At 37.2% G+C, this 26,859-nt stretch overlaps 1 long non-coding RNA gene across 2 annotated transcripts in view; it reads left to right on the forward strand.

Annotated features, from left to right (window-relative positions):
* Nucleotides 1-25,871, forward strand: part of LOC121674302 — an 87,515-nt gene extending 61,644 nt beyond the window's left edge. The window contains exons 1-4 of one of the 2 annotated variants that reach the window (XR_006019530.1): nt 16,017-16,407; nt 21,343-21,481; nt 22,252-22,334; nt 24,634-25,871. This is a non-coding gene — a long non-coding RNA (uncharacterized LOC121674302). Of the gene's footprint in view, nt 1-16,016; nt 16,408-21,342; nt 21,482-22,251; nt 22,335-24,633 lie in introns of those variants that run through there. The other variant, XR_006019531.1, reaches the window with a different exon arrangement.
* The last annotated feature ends 988 nt before the right edge of the window (nt 25,872-26,859 follow it).

The following is a 26,859-nucleotide window of genomic DNA, read 5'->3' on the forward strand; positions in this document are numbered from 1 at the left end:
TTCCCTTCCCTTCCCTTCCCTTCCCTTCCCTTCCCTTCCCTTCCCTTTTCTATTTGGTACTTGATAATAAGTCTATAAAGTATTTTCGCCTACTTTATTCTTCCCATAAAAATGCCATCCTAAATCATGATGATGACGATACAGTTTCTGGGTTATGCTTACTAGCACCCCTTAAACTAATAGATAACTAATACTGCTCTTTCCAAGGAATGTGTCCCAGGTAGGTCAGTATCAAAGAATGTAGGTCAAAACCTCTGATACCTTCTGGTGGGGTGGAATCTCTCTTATATATAAATATTTATACAAACTATTTGAAAAATTTATCAAATTATTCAGTTCTATCCTAAAAAAAGGATTAAACCTTTTGTAACACTAACCCAAAATTATTTAAAAGTTGTATTTTTTCTCTGGGATATGTGTCCTTTAATTGTTGCATGCTTTCTTTGATATGTTCTCAGTGTGATACTTCACAGAAGACTTAAATATGTTCTTCTGTTTATGTTCTCTATTTTCCTTGTCCGAACACAATGAATAATGATATCTAAAGATGACTAAATATTAAAAGGAAAGCAAGTACATTTAAAAGGTATATACACACTAAGAGCAGAACATCAAATTTATCACAAGCTCCTAATTATGGTGAATGACAGACTGTTGTTAGACAGTGCCTGTCAGCATGAGTTTGCTTGCTATCATAAAGTTTTAATGTAATATCAGTTTGGTGAAGGACAACCTGGTATTTTCATAGTTTAAAGCATGCTACCCACAAGCAGAAACACTTCATTTAGGCTCATGCTTACAAAGTACAATAGATAGCCAGATGGGCTGGTGTAAGTGCATGGTCTCATGTTGTGGTAACCAGGAGCACACAGCCTTGGCTTTACAATTTGTATTGTATGAAGCAAGCTGGATTGAACCAATGGCTTCTTTTTGAAAATCATAAATTAAATTAGGCCTCCAGCTGTGCTCTAGGGGTGGTGGGTTTTAAAGACCACAAAAGCAGAAGGTGATGGAAGGCTACAAAGTCTGTGATCTGATGGGTGTATCTTCTGCTGATAGCAATCATGGTTGATAGAGGTTTTCAGGCAGCTCAGAGAATGTTATGCTCAAGAAAGTGAAGAAACTAGCTCACTCAGAAGTGTTTGTTCTACAGGAGCAATGCAAGGAAGAAAAAATGCTGATTTGTGTAAAATAAGTTGCATATATGGTTTTACCTGCAGTATGTTGTAATTCTGGGCAGATTCCGACGAAAAAAAGAGTAATAATTAAACATCAAATGAAAAAAACACGGCATTTTATCCAATACCACATCTAGCAACAAGAGAAAACTTGTACAGTATTAATCCCTTGACAGAGGGCAACTCCAGCTCTTCCACCTTATATTTCATTAATGTTGTTCCTTATTACTCTGCTTCCTTTGCATGTAAGAATGGAAAGTGAATGATTTATTTTCCTGAGTCAGTCTATCATGGACGTGGGGTTACCATAGAATTGTTGTCTGCAGTGGTCCCACACTACAGCAGAACGTTTTTGTCCAAGCTGATCTTCTGAATTCCTAGTGAGGAGAAAGCAAAAATTCACTCCCAATCCAGCCAACTTTTCTGAACAGTCAATGAGAGAAAAATAAGCCAGTCAAAAGTTCCATTGCCACCCCCCGGTCTGATTAAAGCAGCTCACAGGACAGCATCCCAAATGCACACCCACTGTGCTCCCAAAACAAAAATTATCAGAGAGAATAAGGGGGAATTCAGACAGAGGAAAGGAGAGAAGGGTAAAACAGAGCTTGCATTATTTGCAGAAGATTCAAAAAACTTTCTGCGGAGAACATCACTGAGCTCATTGCATGGCTGGGCATCCAGCCAAGGAGAATCCAAATCTCTGAGAGTTCACTGACGATAGAAAAACAAGCAAAAAATAGAGGATGAGGAAATTGTCCTAGGAATACAAATTTTGGAGTTTTTTCTTGATGTCTAGTGTCTTTTTTTTTTTTTTTTCTCCCCAGCCAGCAAGCAGTTTGCCTCTATTTCTGAAGCCGTGGTGGAAAAGCATAGAAAGCACAACCATAGCACAACATTTCTTTGACTGATATTCTCTCTCATATCATGAGAAATCAGTTTTTTTCAATGAAAAATGCCTCAAACTCTTCATAAGCTTATGGTTATGGAAATGGGGCCACAAGAGAACAATTTGGACTGAAAATGATGAGAAATTTGTCAGGAAGCACAGATAAATCTTACTGCTGCTGAAGATGCACTTGATATTATCAGTCTTGTAACATCTGTGCTTGTTTTATGTTGAAACAAGCTCTTTCCCTCTCTCATTTTGCAATGTGTTTAATTATTATAGTGAATATTAACTTAGTGTGTTCACTGTCTTCTCTTATGGCTTTTTTTTTCTTGCAATTTCATCTGATTACTGCTGCTTGAGTTCTGCTTCCCATGATGCCTGATCCTTATTAGCTGTCAATGTTTATTTCTAGAGTAAAACTGTCAATGTATTTTATTTACAAGTTTTGACCTTACTTAATAAGTAGTGCCAAGTAAAAATGTATTTTTTATGGGAGAGATCATCAACAATGACAACATGGCTGAGATTTTTTTCTTTTCCTAAATCGATATCTTCTTTCTATTGGCCTACTTATGAAAAGGATTAATGTCTGCTTATGAGCCTACTCTACATAATAATATTTTTCAGTACCATAAGCCACATAAAATTCCAAATATAACTGTACCACCAAATAACAAAGGAAAACAACCCTCCTTTCACAGAAGTTCATATGAGACTTCTGATGAATCTATATTACATTTATTTATAGAAAAAAACCCAAACAACTGCACACCCTCTCTGTCCCTTTAACTAACCAAAATCTCTAGCCTTCTATGTGCAAAACAGCAAATCGGATTATTAGAAGAGTACCTGTCATGGTTTCTTTGATAAATATCAAATCTTATTTTAGAAATATATTAATACAGAACATATTTATTGTTCTCATGCTAAGGATTTGTTTGAATGCAACTAGACTTTTGATAAAAATTTTAGGTTTTTCAGGAAAATAAACCAGAAAAAGCTTGTGAAAAAGCTGTCTTTACAGTAATGGAAACCACCATTGTATGCACAGCAAAAATCCATTTTTCTCCATATGTTTTACAAAGAAATCTTTGTTTGAATTTACTGTAGAGAATCTTGTTTCTAAAGTAAGGACCACACCAGCTATATTTATGTAATTCTTGGCTATTATTTGTTTTTTAGTGTGAGTTACTTCAAAGGATTTTTTCTCATTGATTTTTGTCATGTACAAAATAATATTTACATTGATAAGAATGGTGAAATATTCAACAACCAATTTTTAAAAGCATTTAGAAAAATATTGTCATGCTTTCATGAGATCAGTGAGGTGACAAAAAGGTAAGGCCTACCTAGGCCTTCCAAATGGCTAAAGCCTTGGTAAGTTTCCCTCTCCCTCCTTTAAATCACTGAATTTATGGATGGACATGAGTGCTGACGTTTCTAAGGGGTGTGAGGAAAAATTGTCTTCGCAGGCATTTGTGGCATATCTGTGAAAACTGTGTTTCTGCCTATGCTTTCTTGCAAAAGAGGTGCTGGTAAGGGGCAGAAGTAAATGACTTTTAGACCAGACCTTGACAAGAATGCAGGATTCTGGCAAATTTGGTTGGAGTATGCTGTGTGTTAATAACAAAAAGCAATTTTCTCTGTCATTCTTACAGTTTTTATTTAATAATATTTTATGCAGAACTTTAGTCTTTCTTTACATCATTGCGAAGGTTAATGGCAAAGGAAAGGACATTAAAATGGGGAAAAATTAAAATGGGGAAAAATAAAAATGATAGAAGAACAAATCTCTTAAAATTAAGTAGAAAATGTAGTAGTAACTATAAGAAAAAGAGGTGTCAAGAGACCTTTTTTGTCCCCAAAAAACCTTTCCATTGATGCTATCACACCTTACTGTGCATAGGAGTGAAGAGTAACAGAAAATACTCCTTGAATTGTTTTCTTATTTTTAAAGCCCTTTCTGTTTTTCTGTCATTTCTAAGTAACAACTGCTTACAAGGAACATTTCTCAGCCACAGATATCAAGGTACTTAAAATAGACATTAGTTTTTCCTTTCTATATATGAGGAACCTGAGAAGAAGGTAAGTAACAATTCTCTCCTAAAGTGACCTGTAGAGTCAGTGCTGGAATCAAGAAGACAATCAGCCATGTCAGCTAGGAAACATATATTTCTATTGAAAAAAAACCCTGGGGAAATTGGATTGGAAGGTAGCCAATTTTTGCCAGTTTTTCATAAAAAATGAAGGGGGCTAGAGTACAGAAAATCAAATATCTTCTGAAGGTATGGACAGGAATCACCTTTTCTTTCTGAATTTGTAAAGTATCCAGCTCAGCAGAGTCTTGCTCCACCTTCACAATCCTTTGCTGTGATGGGGACATTTGAGGACCCCTTCCAGTGTCACTGTCTCCAACTCCAGTTGTGTCATTTTGACAGGTTCAACTCATTGGCTTACTCTAATTTTCAAGGAATTGTGCATTTAATAGATGAACTTTGGAAAACCCTGACTGCCATGAAAAGTTAAGTAGGTTTTTAAGAGACTGGTGGATGGCTGCCAAAATATTTGGCATCCGTGAGAGTTTTAAATTTTTGTTTGATGTGTCTTTCGTGGATGACAAGGAGTAGTATTGGTTGACTTGGATCCAGCAAAACTTTAAAATTAGAGTAATTGATTTGCTTCAATAATAATCAAAGTTAATGTCTTTTTAAAAAGTTCTTGAGTGCTCAGGATGTCCCCTGTTTTGTGATGAGTGAATGCTTCCCAAACATTTGTGTGATGAAGACTATCAGTGTAGGAAGGTAGATAGGCTGATTAGAGATTTGAACTAGGAAAGGAAGGATCCCTGAGAATTGAGGGATGACATCTGAAAACTCATCTATCCATGGTATAGAGGACCAGTACAACATTTGCCATGACAGAAAAAATTTGCTCTGTCCTTCAGTTCTAATGGAGTTTGGTTAAAACTCGAGTATCAGCTAAGTGGCTGCCTGCAAATGCATAATTTATGGAGGGTAAAAGATCTATGTATTTAATTGAATTCATGTTGCAAGGCTCTTGCCATGCAACCAATAATTCTTCATAAACCCACTACAACTTTCTTCTCTAGAAAGTTATTGCTTCCTCTCCTGTTCAAAGAATGCCCAGTGCATCCTGAAGCACATTTTTCAGCTGTTCAGGCTGACCTCTCTACATTTTGGGGTGCAGAAGCTGAGGAAGGAAAGGAGGATGGCACTTCCTGGGGGTACTCTAAGGAAGCATAGAGAGAAGAGGAGGAAAACTGTAGGCTCAGCACCAGCCATGACTGGGTTTTTTTGGAGCACAGCCTAATGTGCTAGCTTGACCCATTGTCGTTTCATGATACAATATCTTCAGCTAAAGGATAAAGAAAGATATTTTAGAAAGGCTCCCTCTGGGGACCGGGAAGGTTTTTAGACCAGCTCAGCCTTTGCTTACTTCTTTAGGATGGCCGCAGGACAAAGGGAAGCCAGTCCCTATTCAGACCTCATGGGAATGTCCTGAGGAGGACTCGAGTACCTGGGCTAAGTAGTGTCACTCCAACGAGCTGGAGTTGGATACCTCCTTGCATACCTCATGATTACCTGCCACTGGGAAGCTGGTGTGGATCAACCTCTGCCTATAATCCAGCAAGATCGCATCTTTGTTCTCTGGGTGAATAGAGCATCTGCAACACCAAGGCATTGTGTGCTGTAGTTAGGTAATCATATTCATGATTCTCTTTTTTTTGTTATTATCTTCTAGTCTGGTATTAGATCTGTAAAGAAAAATGGGGAACAATTCATCATCTATGTGATTTTTCCTCTTCATTTCCCCTTTAATTCCCCCCCTTCTTTGAGGGTATTATGTATTTAATCTTAGAGCCCATAAAAACTTCTTTTAATGCTGAATCATTTCCAGTAATTTAAGAATTTACTTTAAGTAGCACCATTTATAATGAAGGAAAATATATAATGCACTTAGTGAAAAAACTCCCAGTGGGTCCTTGAACAAGTTCCCTGTTTATTTTTTGTCCTGAATTTAAGTCTCTAAAAACTGTGAAATCAGTCTCCTGTACCTAAGCAGGTAAGGAAGCACATTTCATTCCCTTCTGTATAATTAGTTTACAGATGTGCAGATTTGAAAACCTGAAAACGCCTAGACTATAAAACACAGGCCATTAAAATTTCACAAAGCTATTGGTGCATGGAGGTTGTACTTAGGTGGAAGGGTACACATAGAGCTACAAAGCCATCAAATAATGTAAAATTCCCTGATGGCTTGGTCCTTACTGACTAGATATTCATTGACATATTCCAAGGCTGAAACTTGTTCATTTTACTTTGCAGCCACAAAGCCTTGCAATATTTAAAAAATACTTGAAAATATGTCAATATGCTTTACCCTGAAATATGTATTACACTTCTGGCAGCCTTTTATATCGAAAGATTTAACTCCTGAGTTGGTGGGTTTTATTATCTTCGTGACTAATTTTTACAAGTGGATTGCTCTTAAGTGGGCTGGCCTACATTTTTTTTCACAATCAAAGTAAAAAATTACACAGGGTGTTTTGAATGTGCCCAAAGATCTCCCCATTACTTTTCAGTCTAGAACCATGAACACTTGCTGTAGGCATCAGACATTTGGCTATTGCCCATTGAAGGTGAAAGCTAGTGTATGTTTGTTTTGTTACAGACTTCAAATCCTTGAAAACCTAGAAAAGGATGATGGTAACTTTGAATTGGTAATAGAAACTTACTATTCTTAGATATTTAGCCAAACACATCACAACAGACCATTCAATTATCCAAAACAGAATTTTATTAAAGGTTCAGAAATTTAGCAAGCTTGATATGTCGTCACTCTTTTTAAGACAAATCTTGAGTTCTATACACACAAGTGTACAAAAAAGGTCTTTAGAGAAACACAGCTTTTTATTTAGAGGAAAACCACACCTATTATGTATTCCAAGTTCCATTCCGAAAGGAACAGTACCATTCCCAGCCCTAGATAGCATCAGCAATCTCAACACATGTTTTAATAAGGATAACTTCCTATTTTCAATTGCACCAGAAGATGGCAATAGTAATTTCTACCAATCAATAGCAATAATAATTTCACTGAAATCAGTGAGAGTTCATGAGGAAGGGGACTTCCAAGATGGTTTCATACTCTTTAGGTCAATTTGCATTTCTACTTTTCATCTTCAGTCAAAATTTGAGATGTAGAGAGTTAAAATTATGGGTTAAATACAGCTATTCAAGACAATTTGGATTTATTCTGTTTTTTAAAGCACAGTGAAACAGAATATTTGGAAACTGGAGTACTTAAATCAGTATTAACTTCAGTATGCTCTGCTTCCATCACTGGTGTGTCAACTTGTTGCAACCTGCCCCTGAAGGCGAGGGTAACGAAGGTTCTTGTTAATAGATCCCTCGGGGCTGAATAGAGCGAAGTAACACCGACTGACCCTTGTCTATACATATACGTAGGGTTTATTTCAGAGCAATTTGATTGCAATGGAAGGCAGATATGCAGACATTTTGGTTGTTACCTATAGCAATGAAACAATATAAAAGTATAAAGATACTGCTTAAGAAAATACATAATGAAAAGAAAAAGGAAGGGTGTAAGGACTTAAAGAATACAGTCAACTTCTCAAAAGAAGGAACTTCCCATAAGATAAGCAACCACAACAGGAATTTGATATAAGCACAGACGGCAGAGCAGGAAAGAACTAATTCCAGGCTTAACAGAAGTGGAGGTTTAGTTAGCATCCAGACAAAAATTCCCACCATGGCAAACTGTGGAAAACGAAGCAATATGCTTATACACATACCTTCTCAAGTTATCTGTGCCCCGTGGATACCTGGAACTTGGACTGTGTAAGGACATACTCCAGGACCCCCACCACTGAGAAGGCCAGGGTGGGATGCCATAGGAATCCACATGGTGGTGATATCTTTTGACTAATCTCTGCTTCTCTCCCTCTCTCTCTGTCTTACTCTCTTTCTCTCCCACCTCCCTTCCTACTTTTTTCTATCTCTCTACCTCACATTTTAGTAATAAAATAAGTTAAAATTAAATAAAATCTGTAATATTTACTTTGGCATATGGTCTAATTTGTTCATTAGTTTGGGCAGAAACACCTCTTATAATTGAATCACAACAGGATCCAGCAACCAGACTTGATTATTGAAATTTACCTGTTCATTTGTTGAGTTGATTGTCACAACCTTGATCTCTCTGGGGGTGACAGAAGCCCATGAAACACCACGTTCAATGGGTTAATTTACATTCAGGTTCAGGTGGGAATGTCCAGCTACCTCCCCTGGCGGGGTAGGTTTTTTACGCTGTCTTTTGCAACACTGTGGGTTATGTGCAGTGCTCTGGGGAAAGCCCCAAAAGTGAGCCTAAAGGTGTTTCAGGTCTTTGATGGTTTATGACCCTTTCTAAGACATGACTGCTGTTTCTCACATCAGTGTGCCCCATCAGAAGGCATGACAACCTTCAGGCCTACTATGAATGGTCTGATACCTTGCCTGGAGGGGAGTTTTATACCTGAGCCAGCTGTGTAAGAGAGGATATTGGCATGATGAAAAGCAGGATCCCACATCCTCAGGACATATTTATTATCAGTCTTGTCCCTTACCTGGCTCAAGGCCCATCTTATTGTTAAACAAAGGTCAGTTTATCATGGTCACCACACATCAAAAACTCATCCTCCTCTTTGGTTGGTGGTGCAAACCCAGCCTCAGCAAGGCAGCCTGATGATTTTGCAAACTGTTGATTGTTTTGAGTCATTAACCTTCAGCATTTCAGTCTCTCACACAACTGTCTCTCCTTGCTTTTATTTTATTCTTCTTTATTTTGAGGACAGTCATATAACCAAAGTCTACTTCAAGACAAATGTGAAAATCCACCTGACACACTGCAGATTTTAGAACATGCGAAACCACAGCAAATTTCAATCATTTTATTAGTCGATGTAAGAGCATGTGAAAGATCATCTTGACATTTCAAAAATTGTTCATAAATTCTACTGCATATGTTGTGATTTCTGACCTAGCCCTTGCTAGTTCTTAGTTTACTGTTCTGTGTCCTGTAATGACTCACTGTCCTGATACACGGGAAGGAAATTGTTTCTATACTTCCCTAAGGTGCAATTACTGTGATTATTGTTGGCTTGCTGAACAGCAGCATCACTGAAATTTTTGGTTTTGCTGATAATTTCTTAATCTGGCATCCTGAGCAATCCTAAAGTGCTGAGCACATCTTTTAACAATATATAAATATTAATTTAATCAAAACCATAACTCAGGGTGTCTTTCAACATTGAAAAAGTGCTTGGCAGCAATATTGGGTTAAAATATTTCATCCCCATGATTATTCCTTCCTAAAGCAATACTATGAAGAGAACTGATCTGGGATCCAACTAAACTATTCCCCTCTTAAGGAAAAAAATGGCATGTGTTGTTTGATGGCTGGACACTGCCAACACATTACCTGCTGTGGTTGAGGGCTGCCCACAGAGGTGGTTGTTTCTCACATGTAGGAACAAGAACTGTGCAACATAATCTTCTAAAGCCCAGATAATATAAATAGAAATGAGTTGTCTGTTTCTGCAGGCTTGTGGCTCTGTCTGCACCAGGGCAGCTCACGCTGAGCTCCATCACTATTGTTCTGATGCCTCTTTGCATCCATGTTGACCCCCTCAAGTCCAAAAGGCATTGCAGCTGGTGAATTAAGGCACTGATCTGCATTAAGGCACCAGTCTTGATTGTCCACATTTATTTTCTGTTATGGAGTGGTCAGTAATGAAACAAGGTTTTGTGCACCATATTTCAGGCAGGTACAAGTGGATATGCCTTCGTTAAAAGCTGATTTGTGTCGTGTGAGCACAGCCAAGGGCACGGTAAACCCATGCTACCAAGCACAGCTGAGAGGCAGAGCACAGATGTCTGAATTTGGTGCCTTCTGGTCAGTTGACAATGTGTCTGGGGCTTCTCCACATCTGCCCAGATCTGTGCTTGCAACAACACCATCATTCAGGTAGTCAGCACAGCATGTAGGGCACAGGGTCATTTGATAAAAAACCCAGACAATCGGCTGACTAAAATCAGCTATTAATTTAAAAATTTAATTGAAATTACTTACAGATGTTTTAGGGTAGACTTTTTCTCAATTATTTAACTGGTGCTATAGATCATGTTACTGAGAAGCACCACTTTAATCTGGGCTGTGTATGAATGGCCAGTTTCTTTGCACCAACACTTCCCTAAGCATGCCTGTAAATTAGGCATTCAAATATTTAAGATCACAGCAGACTGTAAAATAAAGATGTTTTAGACTGTACTGTATCTTTCCACAGGGACTTCACATAATCAAAGTAAAAGTGCTGGCCCAACAATTTGACTTAAGATTTGGGAAGGGAGAGAGAGAGTAGAGGTATTGGTGTCAGCAGGGGGTTCATAATCTGAATAAACTTTCAAATGGAAACGGTATGGAAAAGCTCTGTGCCTTAAGGGCAGAACAGCTTTATTGTATGAAGTAGTTTATTTGGTCTGTTATGGCTTTCTCTGCAGAACAAAATTACCAGTGTCTGCTGGCTAAATGGAAAACACTTGGATCATAAAAATATCAAATGAATCTCTTTGGCAACCACTAAAAAACTACACATATTTATGTAACTGTTATTTTTTTTCCCTGTTATATACTGTCTGGAAATATAGCCTGAAGCTTCCTTAGATCTCTTGGAAAGAACTAGCATTCAGATCCTTGCTGCACAAATACATTACTTAGTACAGATTAATTTTTATTAAGTTCTTTGAAGGTTTTTATTCGCTCCTTCATAATGACTTTTGTATTAGAAGAGCTCTACTTATTCATAGCAAACACAGATGTTGACAGGAAAGCCCTAACATCTGCTTTCTAGTGGCCATCAAGCTTTAGTGAATCAGTAAATATGGAACAGATTGTGAATTTGTTTTGAATGCTTTAAAGTGGGAGTATTTAATACCTGCCTCAGAGCTTTTGAGTCCCAGAGAAAAAGTGAGCTGCTAACGAATTTCTGATTGTTCAGAAGGCTTAAAAGGCAGCACAACACAGCCTGAAAATTTGGGATTTCCCAACTTCTTAAAATGAAACTTTGTATAGTTTTATATAGAGGAAAAAGCCAACTAAAGTATAACTCTTGAGAATTATTTCTGCTAACAGAGTCAGAGGAAGCCTTTTCTACAAGGTGATAGATGTGTATCTTTCTTGCATAGGTCATGTGTCCTCAGAAGAAACCAAATCTTTGCTGCAATTTATCTTTAATCTTTTTTGCTTAGTACTATTGTTTCCCAACAGATACAAAACTGTTATGTGACTTACAGATATGATCTCGCCTTTTGTCTAGACAAAATAATAAGCCAAACACAGCAGAATCATGTTAGACACCCACTGATTTTATTAAGGTCAGTGAAAATATGGCTCTAAATTTAAGAGAAACTAGTTTGCTGGATTTTTTTTGTCTCCACAGACTTGTTTCATTTGATTTAAAAGCTCTAAATGATTAATATATCTGCTAAAAAGAATTTTCTAGGTTTTATTTTTACCAGATTTTCTAGCCACTTGGAGTCCTTTCCGTAGAAATTGTTTCAGTGGTTGCAAGTAATCCTGTTTTTTATCTGATGCTCTTTCTATAACCCTTGGCTTCTCCACAAGAATTTGCTCTTTCACTACAGGCATTTGTTCAAAGCCGTAAATTTTATATTTAGAAGATATGTGCTAGAAAGATCTCGACAGATAGGACATCTACTTTAATTTTGGAATATGGGAGATATTTATTCTTAGAGAATAAAGAAGACAGGAGTGTCAAACTTTCAAGTGATTTGAAATCCCAGTTCTACGTCAAGATATTCACTGGTGCTTACACAACTTCACATGGGCCACTTAGGAAAGTTGTTTGCAATGTGATGTCAAATTCTGGAGTAATACTTTTGATCAAGTGCCAAGTAACTTTTAGAAATGGCATCTCAGCATCTGTGTCTTTCTACAGTTAATCTGTATTGTCCAATTCTTCTGCACGTTAGTGTTATTTTTACCAAGTAACTACATACTTTTGATCTCCAAGATTGCTTATTTTGCTATGAAGCTTAGGAGAAAACTTCTCATTTGTGTGGATCAAGAAGATGATGTTTAAGAAGCCAGGCAGAACCTGGCTTCATATACCCTAATAATATTTTAGTAACTCATAAAATTTACGAGGACTCTGATGCTTTTGCCTTTTTGATTGAAAAACTTTGAGGACTTGGCATTTTAATTTTTTGTTTGAGAGTGCAGTTGGGGAGGGCTTCTGGGAGGATTAGTGAGCTGGAGATCAAAAGTGTGTTCTGTCACTTAAAATGGAGCCATGTGCTGGATCTGAAAGGCAATCAAACCCGCTCTATCTGGCGTCCTCTGAAAGACAGAGGATTCCTTCAGAGCTGTGCCTCTTTAGAGACAAAATGCATTCTCCCTGGCTCTTGCATGCTTTGTTCTGGCTTTTGTGATCTTCATTCTCTGTGTTCCCTAAAAAATATCTCTATTTCTGTGATTTAAAGATCAAAATACATTCTCTGATGTAGCTGGAGCTTGATCCCCTAACTGCTTTGAAAACTTGGATTAAGGCTTTCAGCTGGTGTAAGAATGTGACTGGATGCCAGCGGAAGTTTTTCAGCATAAGCTTCATTTTCTACTCAACCCAAAGCCCTGGAAAAAGGAAGTCAGTCACGTAGTTACCATCAGGATCTGTAACTCTGAGTTTTGGACTTATTCAACAATTAAAAAAAATAGAGCATAAGATTACCTAGTCATGTGACAGTTTAGCTATGCCTTCATCCAGGAGGAACACATTTCTAAGAAGGTATAGGTGGTGAAAGGTATTTTTGGAAAACATTGCCATTCAAAGTGTAACTTTGAATCACTTTTTAAGTGGCAGATTTTGCTGGTACTGGAGGAAAACATGGCTATCTTTCTGAAGTTTTTCTGCTATCTAGCATGACTTTGGTCTTTTCTCATTTCTGTGAGTGTTGTTTGTTCCTTCCTTCACAAGCTAAGAGGTCTTCTGATGTGAAGAAGGTTTAATGATTGTTTTACCTGAAAATAAATGGTATATAGCAAGCAGTATGTTACTGGAACACTGCTGACAGCTAAACCAGCCTGTCTCGTGTCCTTTTTTCTACCACAGGCCCACAAAGAAGAGAATGAATAATGTAATAACTCTCTGGTTTGAAGCTTCTGATTTTCTTTTTTGCTTTTGATGCAAATTTTGCTAACCAAGATTGTGTTTCTCTAATAATCTATAGCATTTCTATGTACAAAGACTCAAAACCATGTTTTTATTTGTAACTTACACAATTGTAGTTCAGTTTCATTAGCAAAACCTGCCTACTTCCAGAAAAAAGAGCTTCATCTTTGGACTTGAATGTAAATGTGATATCCAGAGATATTATTTCACATTTATTATATTAATTACTTCTGTGCACAAAAATAATTCCAATACTTTAAAATACAGCAATATCAGCGCAGTTCAGCTTAATTTTCTCTTCGCTCCCACCCCTTTTTCTATTTGAAAATTAGAGAGGGATAAAGTGGGGCAATGGTATTTTGTAGAAAATTGCCTTGCTGATTCCATATTTACAGCCTTTATTAACCTGACAGGGAAGAGTGGAATAGCAAGCAAATCAAGGACAGGGTTGAAAATGTCAAAGTTGTGGAGCATAATACCATAATTAGCAAAGTACAGCAGGCATTATTAAAAGTTCGATAGTTCCCTCTTATGACAAGTACAGTAATGAGAACAGAAAATACACAAAATTAATTTATTTTTGTGCCAAAAATAATAATGAGGTGAGATGATTACATCCAATTTGCAATCTCAAACTTGTCATTTCCCAATGGACTGGACCAGTAATTTTAGTAGCTTAATTAAATCAGCAGTAATAATAATTCCTCCTCCTTTCCCCCATGTGCTCAGAAGAGGGAAAATTTAGTGACAAGGCAAGAGTATTTCCACAATAAAAGTTGTCTGTAGGTTTGCACTCAAAACAGGGATTAAGTGGTTTATTATACACTTTTATGTATGCTCTTGAACACTGTTGTTTCAGAACTTGGGAGTTAATATTTGGAAGAGACCTCGAGAATTGTTAAAAACCATCCTGAAGGTGAATTACTTATGTTGCATGGGAAAATTTTATAACTTACTTGTTTCTATAAACACTATACACATGTTTTATTTTCCTAGAATGATAGTAAAACAGTTTTCCTGTATGTAAATATTTGAGGATGTGATCAAATAATACTGTCTGGCCTTAACATCTATTCATATTGTAAACTTCTTGGTGCAGCATAATTGAAAGGTTAATAAAGCGACTGGCATCCACTTAAAAATCGTGTTTAACAGCACTACACAAGCCTCCAGAAATTAGGATTTTGATTAGTCTCTTAGTAGGACCCATATTTGGTTACATTTTTACCCTGGCGTATCCTGTAAAACTGAAGTGTCTATTCTATGCCACCAATAACCATTAATTACAAATTAGGACATCTCAGTGCTTTAGGCTTAGTATTCAGTGGTATTTTCTCAAAAGAAGGACACAGGAAATTGAGGGTTTATCCAGCTTTCTTATCAAATCTTTTAAAATGGCTACAGCAAATTCATCTTTCTTGATACTCTCTTTATTTATCTGCAACCTTTTTCCTCTTTCTCAGAAACAAGGGCTGCAAGAGAAGACAATTTAACTCTATCTCAGATTTTCTGGAACCTGTATGAAGCTTATGTTCCTTAAAAGTTTACTCTGTTAGCATCACCCCCATTTGATAGTTGGTCATCAATTTAATAAATTTTTTTCACTAAGATCCGCCAATTAGCATCAGCTTCCAAGTATAAAACCTAATTTGCAAAGTCTCTTCGGTTTTCTCTTAGCCATTCAGGTATCCTAATTATTAGAGAGATACTTATATCTGAGGGTTTTTCTCTTAAATTCAGCACCTCTTAGAAGCCAGCCACAGGGTTAATGGAAACAACCTTAAAAGACTAAAGTGCTCAGTCATGCTGCTCAAGTAGTAGGTGCCAAAAAGTACTTTATCTAATACTATATCATCATCTGCTGTGGATATTTCTAATGAGAATCCTTACCAACTTGTTTCAGTGTTATTAGATGCATAGCAAAAGATCTGGAAGAAAATATATGGACTTATTACTGAGAAAATATGTAAATTACATTAATGCTGATTGAATAGTAATTAATTATGAAGATAGCTCATATATACACAGGTCTAATTTGCTTTCTAAGGTGTTTCTTTTGGAAAAAATGCAAATTTTTTGAAATGGCCAAATGCAATTTTGCAAGGTGGAGGACAAAGATTGTCGGGCACACCTGCAATGTGTGATATGATATCCTGGGAACACCGCTTGGAGAGGGACCTGGGGTCACAATCAGGTAAGAGTCAGCAGTGTGCAAGCTGCCAGAGTTCTGTTGCATCTATGGGAAGATATGTGAGCCTCGAGTAGAGAATATAAACTAAGAATATAACTACTACAGAAACGTTGAAGGTCGTTCCAGCCAAAATTATTAGAACATCAAAAGTTGCATCATTGGCATGCAGCTGCAAGAGCCACCCAGCAAAGCAGAGACAAATCAGATCCCTGAGAATTTCCAACTGGTTGTTGTCAGAGACTGAAAATAGTTCTTGCCTCAAGCATTGAAAGTTTTGTTCATGACAAAGAAGCTGCAACCGAATAAGCCTGTCTGAAGACTGGGACTTTTAACCTAAAGTCGAACTGCTGATTCGATAAAGGGAAACCTATTGTCCAATCGTCTGACGCTGAGGGAAAGGTATGCATCCACAAAAGGCCAAAGCTGCGCTGAGAATCATCCCCAGCTGAGTTTGGGGTGGGGGGAGAGCACAGCTCACAGAAGCCAGGTTTACACAGACCACCCCAACCGAGGGGGGAGGAGGAGGTTTCAGGTGTGTAGTGTAACCTCTGGTCAGAGGCAGTGAACACCCATCCTCTATTACACAAAGCGGCCCGGCTGTGGAACGCCCAACCCCACAGGGCACATCCGCGGGACTTTCCCGTGAGAGAGCTGAGGGGGAGTCATAACCCCCCGAAGTGCTCCCCGGAGGCTTTGCACCCCCGGTGCAGCAGATCCCGAGTCTGCTGTGAGAGACTGCCCGCCTCCCCCAGGGGGACATGCCTGGATATTGCCTTCTTGCTCGACGCTACTGGATTCTATGCTTTTTGGGGGGACCTTCACCACCAAGAAGACCAGCTGGAGAGGATTAACGAATATCATCGGGATCCATGGAGTGGTGGTATTTTCCTTATCCTGTCCCTGTCTCTCTCTTTCTGTCCCCCCCCTCCACCTATTTTTCTACTTCTTTCTTTCTCTCTGTCTCTCATATTTACCATCAAATAAAACCCTTACTATTGTCACTGGCATATGGTCTCCCTTGCACCTTAATTCAGGCAGAAGCATTTCTAAGAACCTAAAAACTGGATCGTAACAGTTGTGCAAGGGAAGACTTCTACAAAAGAAGGGCTCTTCAGCTTTGTGTTTCTTCTTGCGATTATCCTTCCTTGAAGGCTGAGGGCGAAGGGAAAAAGTTGACAGTGGGTAGCTGCTGATGCTGTGTGTCCTGGGAAAGGCACTGGCAGGGGACCTCAGGGTCAGGGAAGGTGCACCTGCCCCAGTCATCCCTGCCATAGGGCACCTGTGGCTCTTGTGGTCTGTGAGGAACAACAGGCTGGGGCTTCACCTGGCTTTGGCTGTGACAGTGCTATGGTTTAACCCCAGCTGGCAACAGAGTCCATGTAGCCACTTGCTCACTCCCTCACTGGCCCTGGTGGGATGGAATAAGAATCATCAAAAAAAGTAAAATTCATGGGTTGAGATAAGAACAATTTAATTGAAACAATGTAAAATATAATAACAATCCAAATAATAGTGATTAATAATAATCAAGTAACTTTGTGTTACTGGCTTTTTAAAACTTTACTCCTAAGAAACTCCCCATGTTCTCCACTGAATGCCTGTGGCTTAGTGTTTCTGCCCTACGTCCCCCTTATCCACATGCAACATCTTTCACTCCTCATGGTGTTGTCACTGCAGGTGTTTTCAATCTCATTTTGTTCTCATTTACATAAGTTTGCTGTCATTTCTCCCCTTTAATTGTTGTTAAAGTGCCTCCTCTTACACTACATGTGTTGCACCCAGAGATTTTCATCTGACGTGGTACTTGCCATTTGCAAAAGCCCTAGGGTAATTTGTAAATGTTAGCTATATTCTGAATCCTTCTGTGAAATCCAGTGTTTGGTGTTGGAGCTTTACCTTTTAATTTTTTAATAAATTCATGTGAACACATAAATGAATACAACACAGGTCGTGAGAGTACACCAGGACTTTAATGAAAAAATAAGTCAAGCTTTCACTAATCAACTTTCTATTTTCCTGGAAGAAATTGTTTCTGTCAATATTTTTGTTATGACAGGGATGAATTGGAGAGGGAGGCAAAGTCTAGTCTAAGCAGACGGTTGTCAAAAATTGCACATTGAAATAAAGAATGTAGAAAGAAATAAGAGGAGAGGTTCCTCCATTTTGTTTTTATGTCATGAATAATGAATAAAAGTTACATTATAGAAAAAATGAAAATGGTAAAAACTAAATAAAGCCAGAAATGAAGAAGAAAAAATGCAAAGTTGCTGAAAAGTATTTTGTAGACAAATTTGTGTGGTTACTCTAAGACCTTTAATAGTCAATGTTGATAGGACTGAAAACAATAGAAACAATTGAAAAAATGAAAAGTATATTTGTTGACTGATAATCTCATCTTTGAGATACTGAAAGGAAAATTAATTTTTACAAAAAGAAAATAATGTCCTTGCTTCTGACAAATCAAGTGTGTGTCTTGGATGCAAAGGCAAGCTAAGGTAAAGATAAGTAAACTTATCAGATGAGCTTCTATCAGCCTTGCATCTGATTGTGGGTGAAAATCTAAATGTTCACTCTATCTTTCCTTTCCAGTTAGAGAATTCTTGTTAGTCTACTCCCTGATTCTTGCTGGAAAATCATAGCCTGGAACAGTGTTTTCATACTTAATTAAAAGAGTTTCTAGATAAGAGACATGGACAAACTCTTTGTTTGTAATTAAAAAGTACACAGGTTCAACAGTAAATTGAACTACTGGACAAGGATGTATCTACCAGTCTTTTAAAAACAGTGTTTGACTGCTTTTCAATCTTCATCTGTACAAAGATGTATTGTATTTCACCGATCATACGTGGGAGAGCAATTCCTTAATGGAATTCTTTACAGACAGATTAGGAGTGTGCAAGTGGCTCTTGGTGTAACTGCAGAATGTGTTTGTGTGTTTAGGTTAGGGGGTTACTTAACCTCACACTGAAGCAGAATTTATTGAACTGACTTACAGAATAAAGAGGGGCTGCAACATGCATCCAGTTATGTGCCTTTGAACTGTGTTAATTTGAGGGTCTTCACTGACTTCGATAATATCTCTCTCTCTATATATACAAAATATATAGTATTATTGTGGGTTTTATACAGTCTATACAAAACACACATAATGTATTGCTACAGTAATGATGATAATTCCAATGCACGAAAACTCTAAAAAAACAGAGGAAAATGAGGGTGTTTTTTTCTTGGGTCATTTATATCCAAATTTCATTTTGAAGAGTAGCATTTCCTCATTCCTTCTGGAAAAAGTGCTTTAAATCCAACGTCTGTTCCCAATTAGTATTTCAATTACTAATGCTTCCTACTTAAAAAGTAGAGAGGCATCACTTTTGTATAGAAAAAAGTATTGCTGTTCTAAACTCAGAGGTTAATTTGAGTGCTGAAAATGTGTACACTACTTTGGCAGTTTAACAGGTACTTTGAGCCCTTGTAAATTGGTTTATACTAGCAAGGATAAAAATTACAAGGGTTACTAATCTTCATGCTGAAATCATTAAGATAATTACCACCAACTGTTTTATTATCCAAGCATATTAAGGGAAATGCAGTTGCCTCTTGGAGCAATGAGTAAAACCTGAGTAGGTATTTACCAGCCTGTGCTTTAAATGACGTGTTGAAAAATACAGACTAAAGCTTGTGCATGTGCCTGACATAACTTTCCCACTGGTAAACTTAAAAAATATATATATGAAGTGGAATATTCTCTCTGCAAGCAGGTCCATTATTTCTCACAATATAACCACATCAGAACTCCTTTTCTGGTATTTTTTACTAATTATGGTGCTCCTGCTCATTTGGTTTACATCTCTTCCACGCATCAGATAAGGCTATTATGTGCTATTATTTTTTCAAGTCAAAACTCCACACTTTCAAAATCTGTTTGTAACACTGTAATTTGAGTCTACCAAAGGAAATGAACAAATCTTGGATGATTCTCTTTTTTAATTAATGCTGCAAGTAGGGTTGTGATTTCCTTCCTTTTGTGTTTAACACTAAAAATATTTCCCATTCTCCCAAAAGGAAAATGCAAGTGCCTCCATGAAGTCTTCTAGGCTGTTGTAAAATTCAGAAAAGGCTCAAAAATTATCCTGAAGGAATGAGTCTGTAGTGCTATACTTTATACCAAATACGTGCCACTACCTTTCCCAGCACAGTTTGACAAAATAGGTTCATAACCACATAGAAATAGTTTCTAGATTTTTTTTACTTTATAACGAATAACAAAAAAAAAGTAACCTGAATTTCCCACAACATATTTTGAAATTTTTTTAAGTACCAAGAAAGCCTTTAGTGAATAAAAGTAGGTATTTGTTTCAGTAATGGGATAAAGTTGTTAATAAGTAATGTTATCTTTCAGTTGTTGTATTCTTCCAATATTTTTATATTAAAAGCAAGGTGGTGATGGGGAAGCTTGTCAGGTAACTTTAGCAATAAAGGCCACAACAACCAGACTAGGCAAAGTAAATATCATGAGGAAATAAATCAGAAAATGAGGCTGAATATGTAACCTGTATATATTTATAAAGTACCTGTTGGATGTTGGGCCCTTGTAATAAGGGCAAGTATTCTGTGGAGATGCGGATTAGAGGAGGGAGTTAGAGAAGAGTAGTGAAAAAAACAACAATAAAGAAAACTTTAAACTGTTTAGAATAACTGGAAAATGGACGATTTTACTTTTTTGTTCATGTTTTCTGCTTGCAGAGAACTGCTTCCTAAAGCAGAAGGATGTATTGCACAAATGAAGAGCAAACTTGTTTTTACCGGCCCAGTACGTTTCCTTTCAGGCCCATGCCTCAGATGCTCTTAGCTCCCCACTAGTGAGTCACAAAGATGAAAGGCAAATAATCTGTGGGAAAACAGTGAACCAAATAAATACAATAAAAGATATAGTTCCTAGAAGTTTTTGTGGGTTTGGGTGAGTCAAAGCCACACTTGTATACAAGACTCAAATTTCTTCTTTTCCTAGCATGCCCTCAGGTGGCTATCATAGTGATTTCTTCCCAGGGTGGTGTGCTGTTGCTTTACAGCACGTGGGAGAGACCTTTAGATCTGTGGGATAGAATGAGATACGTGCTTCTTTTAATGGGTTGTGGCGAGGTAGAAATACAAAACATATCCCTGTACCTCTCTAATAGCTGAGGCAGTCCAAGTCACTTGCCCACCCATCGGAAAATGAAGGCATCTACCAATACAGTTTTCTTATACTGCAGATGTTTCAATATTATTGTATCATAACCAGACTTTTTAACTTTTTCTTCTCCTTTTCCCCACACATTTCCTCTGTATGTCAGAAGAACTCCTTTTTATGGGAAGCCCCACAATCATATTAAAAGCTCCCTCAGCCCATGAAGCTCTCAAACCCAGGATGATTATGCCAAAAAAATCTTCTGTACACACTGTCATACCCTTAACTGGTGTAAATTGACTTAGCCTCATTGACTTTAATGGCACTATATTTGCAGAACACTTATGTCAACTCTGAATCTGAACCACTGTATTAAATCCATTACAATGTGAGAAAACTACCCTGGGACCGTATTTACACTTTAAATGTTCCTGTGTAAATACACAGGGAAAATTTTTCCAGGAAGCTCCCCATTTAACCATTTAAAGAGGTCCAATTACTCTGTATTTCATTAAAATTACCTTCTCAAAGAATTAATGAGAGGAAAATAAACAACCCTTAGGGATCATGTTTTTGATGGGTCTGCCACAGAATCACAGGAGGTCCCTTGAGGTTCTGGCTCATTGAAAAGATTTCTTTTTGCCTTAGTGAACAGAGTTCAAGCTTTCAGTCTCACCAAAGGAAAAAACAACCTGATGGTCTTACAGATGTATAACATTATGAAGCTCAAACACACAGTAAAAACAATGACTCCCTGGAGTTTTGCAGAGGAATGGGGAAAACAAAGGTTAGTTTTTTGGATGTGACACCTTTCTTGTTTTTGTTTCAGCTTTTTCATTGTAAGGGATGTGTACAAGCCTAGTGCATTAGTCTGATGTTGGGAAAGAACATGTAGTTACAGAAATGTCTGACAGATGGGAAGTGCCCGGGGGATCTGAGGTCAGAGGATAACTGATTGCTCATACATTATCTAGTAAAGTAAATAAATAACTGACATTTTAGTGTCTGTAAAATCAGCGAAAAGCCCATAACTTGACTGTTTCAGACAATATATGGATTCCTGAACACAACTGTTCAGAGTATTAAATTATTTTTCTACTAGTAAATAAAATATTGAATGTTGCCTAATTTTAACTATTGCATACAAGTTGGAAACGATAAGAAAATACAAGCAGTATAGATTTTTACACAGCAAATAATACATTAAATTTCTGGAAAGAACAATGGTCCTTTTGAATTACATGACAATTTGGAAATATGACAATCTCGAAGTTTCTTATTTCTTACACAATGCCTATGAAGCTCAGGCAAAAGTGTTTCACAGGGAAGCACTCTATCCAAAAGGACAACAAAAGAAAATGTATGTTAGCCTGATGATCATTTCCAATCTTAAAAACAATTAAAATCTTTACTGCAAGTCATACCAAACGTTGCAAGAGTTGGGCTATGACTTGGAGTTGCCAAGAGCAGTTCACGATCACAGGTGAAGAATAAAATCTTGACAGAATGCACTTGAATCAAATTGAAAAGTTAGCTCTTTCTGTGCTTTTCTTTCAGCTTTCTTCGGATTTTCTTCTCCTATGGCCCTCTCTGAACATGGGTGACAAGACCTGTGTGTGCAAGTACTCTACATAACATCTGTAAGTGGAAGAAAAGAGAAGGGGGTGGGTTTCACACCAGCCCTTGAGCAGTGCTTTGTCACCCTTGTCAAAGGATGTCAAAAGATGGTACGGGACGTAGTTCCCATTTGGTAGCAAAAGAAGTAAAATCTGAGCTTGCTGCATATGAAAAAATAGCTGCTGCCCTCTTTCTATTTGCAGGCCCAGCCTTTCCTTCAAAAGCTCCTTGCTAGATCTTTCTTTAGTCACGCTAGCACCATTTATTAAATGAGGGGTTGGTGATGCATGGTAAAGTTCTAATATCCTGTTACGGGTTTTATTTTTTCCCACCTAACAACTGATAACCCCCATATGTGGATTTGAGGGAATAATAACTCAATATTTCAGTCAGAATCCTATCTGGGTTTGCATGCATGGGAAGGACATAACCTTCACAGCAACCTGTGAGTTTTTACTGATAGTCCATCTTACACTGAGAAGTGTACTGCTGAATATGTTAGTGTCCTCACAACACCACAGAGTAACTAGCATTGTTTGCTTGCTGAAATGTGTCAGTGTCAGAAATCTGTGGCTGGTTTTAGCTCACATCTTCTAGGAAGTCACAGTGCTGAGACAGTGCAATAGCCTGTGTACAACATGAAATATATTCTCTGCTTTCCTCTCATGTCCAAAAATATTTTGCCCTGGAAACTCCTGCTGGAGTAACTCATCTGGTATCAGAGAATACAAGAGTGATTCTGTTGCGATGCCCGGGGGTTTTTTTCTTAAGTGTGTGTCATATGATTTTTGTCCTTGAAATTTGTGGAAAGATTGCTGACCCACTTCACATCATGCTGGTGTCTAAGTACCCTGTTGTCCATGACTCAGAAGCTGACTTTTCACTGAAGACAAGCCACTAGTAACCCCAGGTTATAATTATTTATGTAATTCTAGTGGCTCATGGGAAAACTGTGTGAATAACAATTTAAATATGTTGTCGAAAAGTTTCTTCATATAAATACAATACTATTGCAGGCTAAATAGCTGGGTAGTGGCATACCAGAATTTATGAAGAAGTTATTCTGCTCCATTTGAAAGCATGGGGCTTTCTCATGCAGCACTTACCACAGACAACTTTAAGGAAAAAGAGTAAAATTTTCATATTCTTCTCTGTTATAATTCCACCTGTCCATTTCAAAGGAAATATAGGCTTTTGCATGCTGTCAAAAGATTTAGCCTGAAAATCTCCAGGCTATGTATTGAGCTGAAGAATTTTTAAGATACGTTCAACTGCATGTGTAATTATTACTGTACAGTTATAATTCTAGAAAATACAGTGAAAAAAATCATACTAATTCCAGATGTAAAAAGTCATCAAGTGAGTAATTCTATCAATGTCAGTGTGACTTTTCATGTAAAAATGTAAAATTAGGTCTTCAGTCTTTCTTGCCCTTTTTCAGAAGTACATTCAACAAGTTGTTGAAGAACATTCTGGAAAAATAAAATATATTTCAGGGCTAAAATTCAGTGTGAATTGTGTTTCAAGGTGTCTTGCATATATTTTAACAGATGGGTGTGACAACATTGTTAACATGTAGTTTGTAAAATTAAAAATTGGGAGGGGAAAAAAGAAGAGATTTTAACTTTTGACAGTTTGTGGTTAATACTATAAGTTACCAAACCATGAGAGCTTTATACTGCCTGTTTCACAAAACAAGCAATTTTTAAAATAATTCTGGAAAATAAGCACACAAATTTAGAGGTTGATTTAAATATAAAGCTTGATATCTCATCAGCAACAAAATACTTCAGCTTTGTTAAATGTATTAAAATGAGAAAATGACACTTTACCCATATTATTTTTTTAAATCCATTAACTCAGCACAAGTTTCTTAAATGATGAAATGATATCTGGGGTTTTAACCTATTTGTTTTCCTGACATTATAGTATACCTTTAATTGTCAAGAATAAGAAGGAAGAGCAAAAGCTGCAGATAATCTAGCTAATTCTGAGCAAATTCCAGCCTGAAGCTGGGATTGTCTTTCAAAGAGGGGGTAGGAACAACAATTAAATGCTGCTTTTACTTTACTAGGCTGATTAGAAGTAATTTGAGTACCTCAAGTGATGTAAAGTTTTAAATCTATTGATTAAATTTGCATCTCTTAGTTTTGAAATGATCATTCATGTGGAGTGTAGCCTAAACTGCAGAATCTTTTTACTACTCAAGTGTTGATTTTTAATATGTCAAATGTACTAATTAAAATGTATATTTTGTAGATTGAATATTTAATATTAATATTTGCTTGCATTTTAACCACTGACATCAATGATATTTTGCAGAATTTTATGGGTCATCACATGTTACTCCAATGGACAAAGAAAAAAATCAAGCAGAAGTAGCTGCCTTCAGTACAGAAGAAGACTGTGGAACATAACAGAAATGCAGAAAAGCTCCAGTTTTAGTTGGATGCAATTGTTCTGGCACTGCATGGTATTGACTGCATCCAGTCTTTTTTAGGTCATTCCATAGTAGAGAGCTGTGAATAAATGGGTTGAATAATTGATTTCAGGCATTATGTCCCTTAGAGTTGCAGTCTGACAGAGTTGTGTTATGTGTTTACCACTTTTTGAACTGGCTTCTTGTTCAGTAGCACCTGTTTGGAGATTCTTCCTGGCAATTTTGGACACTTTCCTCATAGAGATATATCCTACATCAGTTAATCTTGGAGACTTAGACTAGTATTCCTCAGAACAAAGATAGCATGGTAAAATTTGAGTTCCATTTGACTTTCTTCACAGACCTTTCATGTTTTGAGGTTTGCCTTTTGAAATACAATTTCACCTCTTCTTGGAACCAGAGAATTGAAGACTATGCTTATTTTTTTCAGCTAACAGAACACATTTCAAATTATTTAATATTGAATAAAATGTTATTGTCCTCATCTGAAGAAATAAGACAGTACAACTATCCCAGATTTACTGGCAATCAAATGTACTTAACTGCCATTTGAACCCAGGTCTCTTCCAATAGTGACTCCACTCTATGGAGGAAAAGAGGCTCTCAGAGAAGTGTGTCTAAATGTGTACAGTAAGTTCTTCGAGTATAACTTTCTTTTCTAGTCCTTTATCCTTATTATAACTATATTTTCTAGTTCTTTATCCTGATGCTCAGTGCAGAAACAATAGACCCTTGAAATCTATTATATGGCTGTAGCATGTTCCCTATAGACAAGGACAATTTAAATGAATAAAATATAAATGAAAGCTATATTGAATGAAAAATTAAGAAACCTGTTGCTCGCCATTACACAAGGACTTACGAAGAATAGGATCTATAAAAAGGCATAGATCATTTAATGAAAATGAGAGTGGACATTGGCAGTGTTCATTCTTTGCTAATATCAGCCAAAGAATCATATTGCTATTGAAAGATTTCTATGGTGGACAGAGAATAAAGACATAAGGGGATACTGTATTAGTGAACAAGGAATAATGTTATAAGGAAACACATAGCAATTCACGGAGAGAACAGGTAAACAGTAGAGCTTATTAGAAAATTAAATATGTTCTTTGCCTCACTGTCCTCTGAGCTGGTTGGTGATTTGGTGGCAGTGAATTAGATGTCCTAATTTAGTGTAAGATGAATTAAGGTTACTGTAAAGGGCATTCAGCCAAGTAGCTTGAATGTTCGTGCCTACATTGCACAGTTCAATACTTGGCAGACGGAATTATCTCCTGTAATTCAAACTAATTGAGCAGAGATCCAAGATCACCACTTTTGGGAGAGCTCTGAAATATGGAAAAGAGGAAAGGCTGAGCTTCTGCTGCCTCTTCGCAAAGGCCTCAGAGCACACTTACCTGAGGGGTGGATGGGCATGTCCTGGGTGTACTGTCCTTTTTAGGGAGATCTTGTAGCGATGTCAGCAATGGGAAGACACGGATGGTGTTGTACTATGGAATACAGAGGACTCAAAGTGAGTTAGCCAAGGTTATTCCAAGAGGGTTGTCGTGTTGCTTGGCCTTGGATCCAGTGGGGAGTCAGATGAGGGCTGAGATTTGCCTTTGTCTCTTTGCAAACTTGGACTTTGTAAAATTATATAAGCAAATGGTGAACATGGACATATTGCTCTAAAGCCCTGCTTCTATCATTGTACATCCTTAAACTGAGTTGCTGTGGTCTCAGGTGGGCTTCACTATGCATTTATGTTCTGTTTAAATGTATTTTATATTCAAACAAATGGCAATGTAAGTTTTATTGCTACCAGAAAGCACAAACAGGAGATTTCTACCTAAAGGAGATTCCAACTTCCTTAATATTTAGCCTAAAATAATTCTTCTTTAATGAAAGGGTTTGGTTAAAGGCTTTGAGTACATATAAGTGGTACATTTCTCCCAATCATAACATTCATTATTTTCAATCTGTAATATGCATATTTCATTTAAAAAATACATAAAAATGCTCAAAATCCTTGATTACTCAGGAATTATGTGCAATGAATTTATGAGATAATGTTTTCAGGCTTGTCAATAAAGCCTAAACCCCCGCTGTGCTGAAGCTTATGTCAT

Source organism: Corvus kubaryi, unplaced genomic scaffold (assembly GCF_017639235.1).
Source record: "Corvus kubaryi isolate FWS band 111438036 unplaced genomic scaffold, C.kubaryi_AGA036_p1.0 67, whole genome shotgun sequence".
NCBI lineage: Eukaryota > Metazoa > Chordata > Aves > Passeriformes > Corvidae > Corvus > Corvus kubaryi.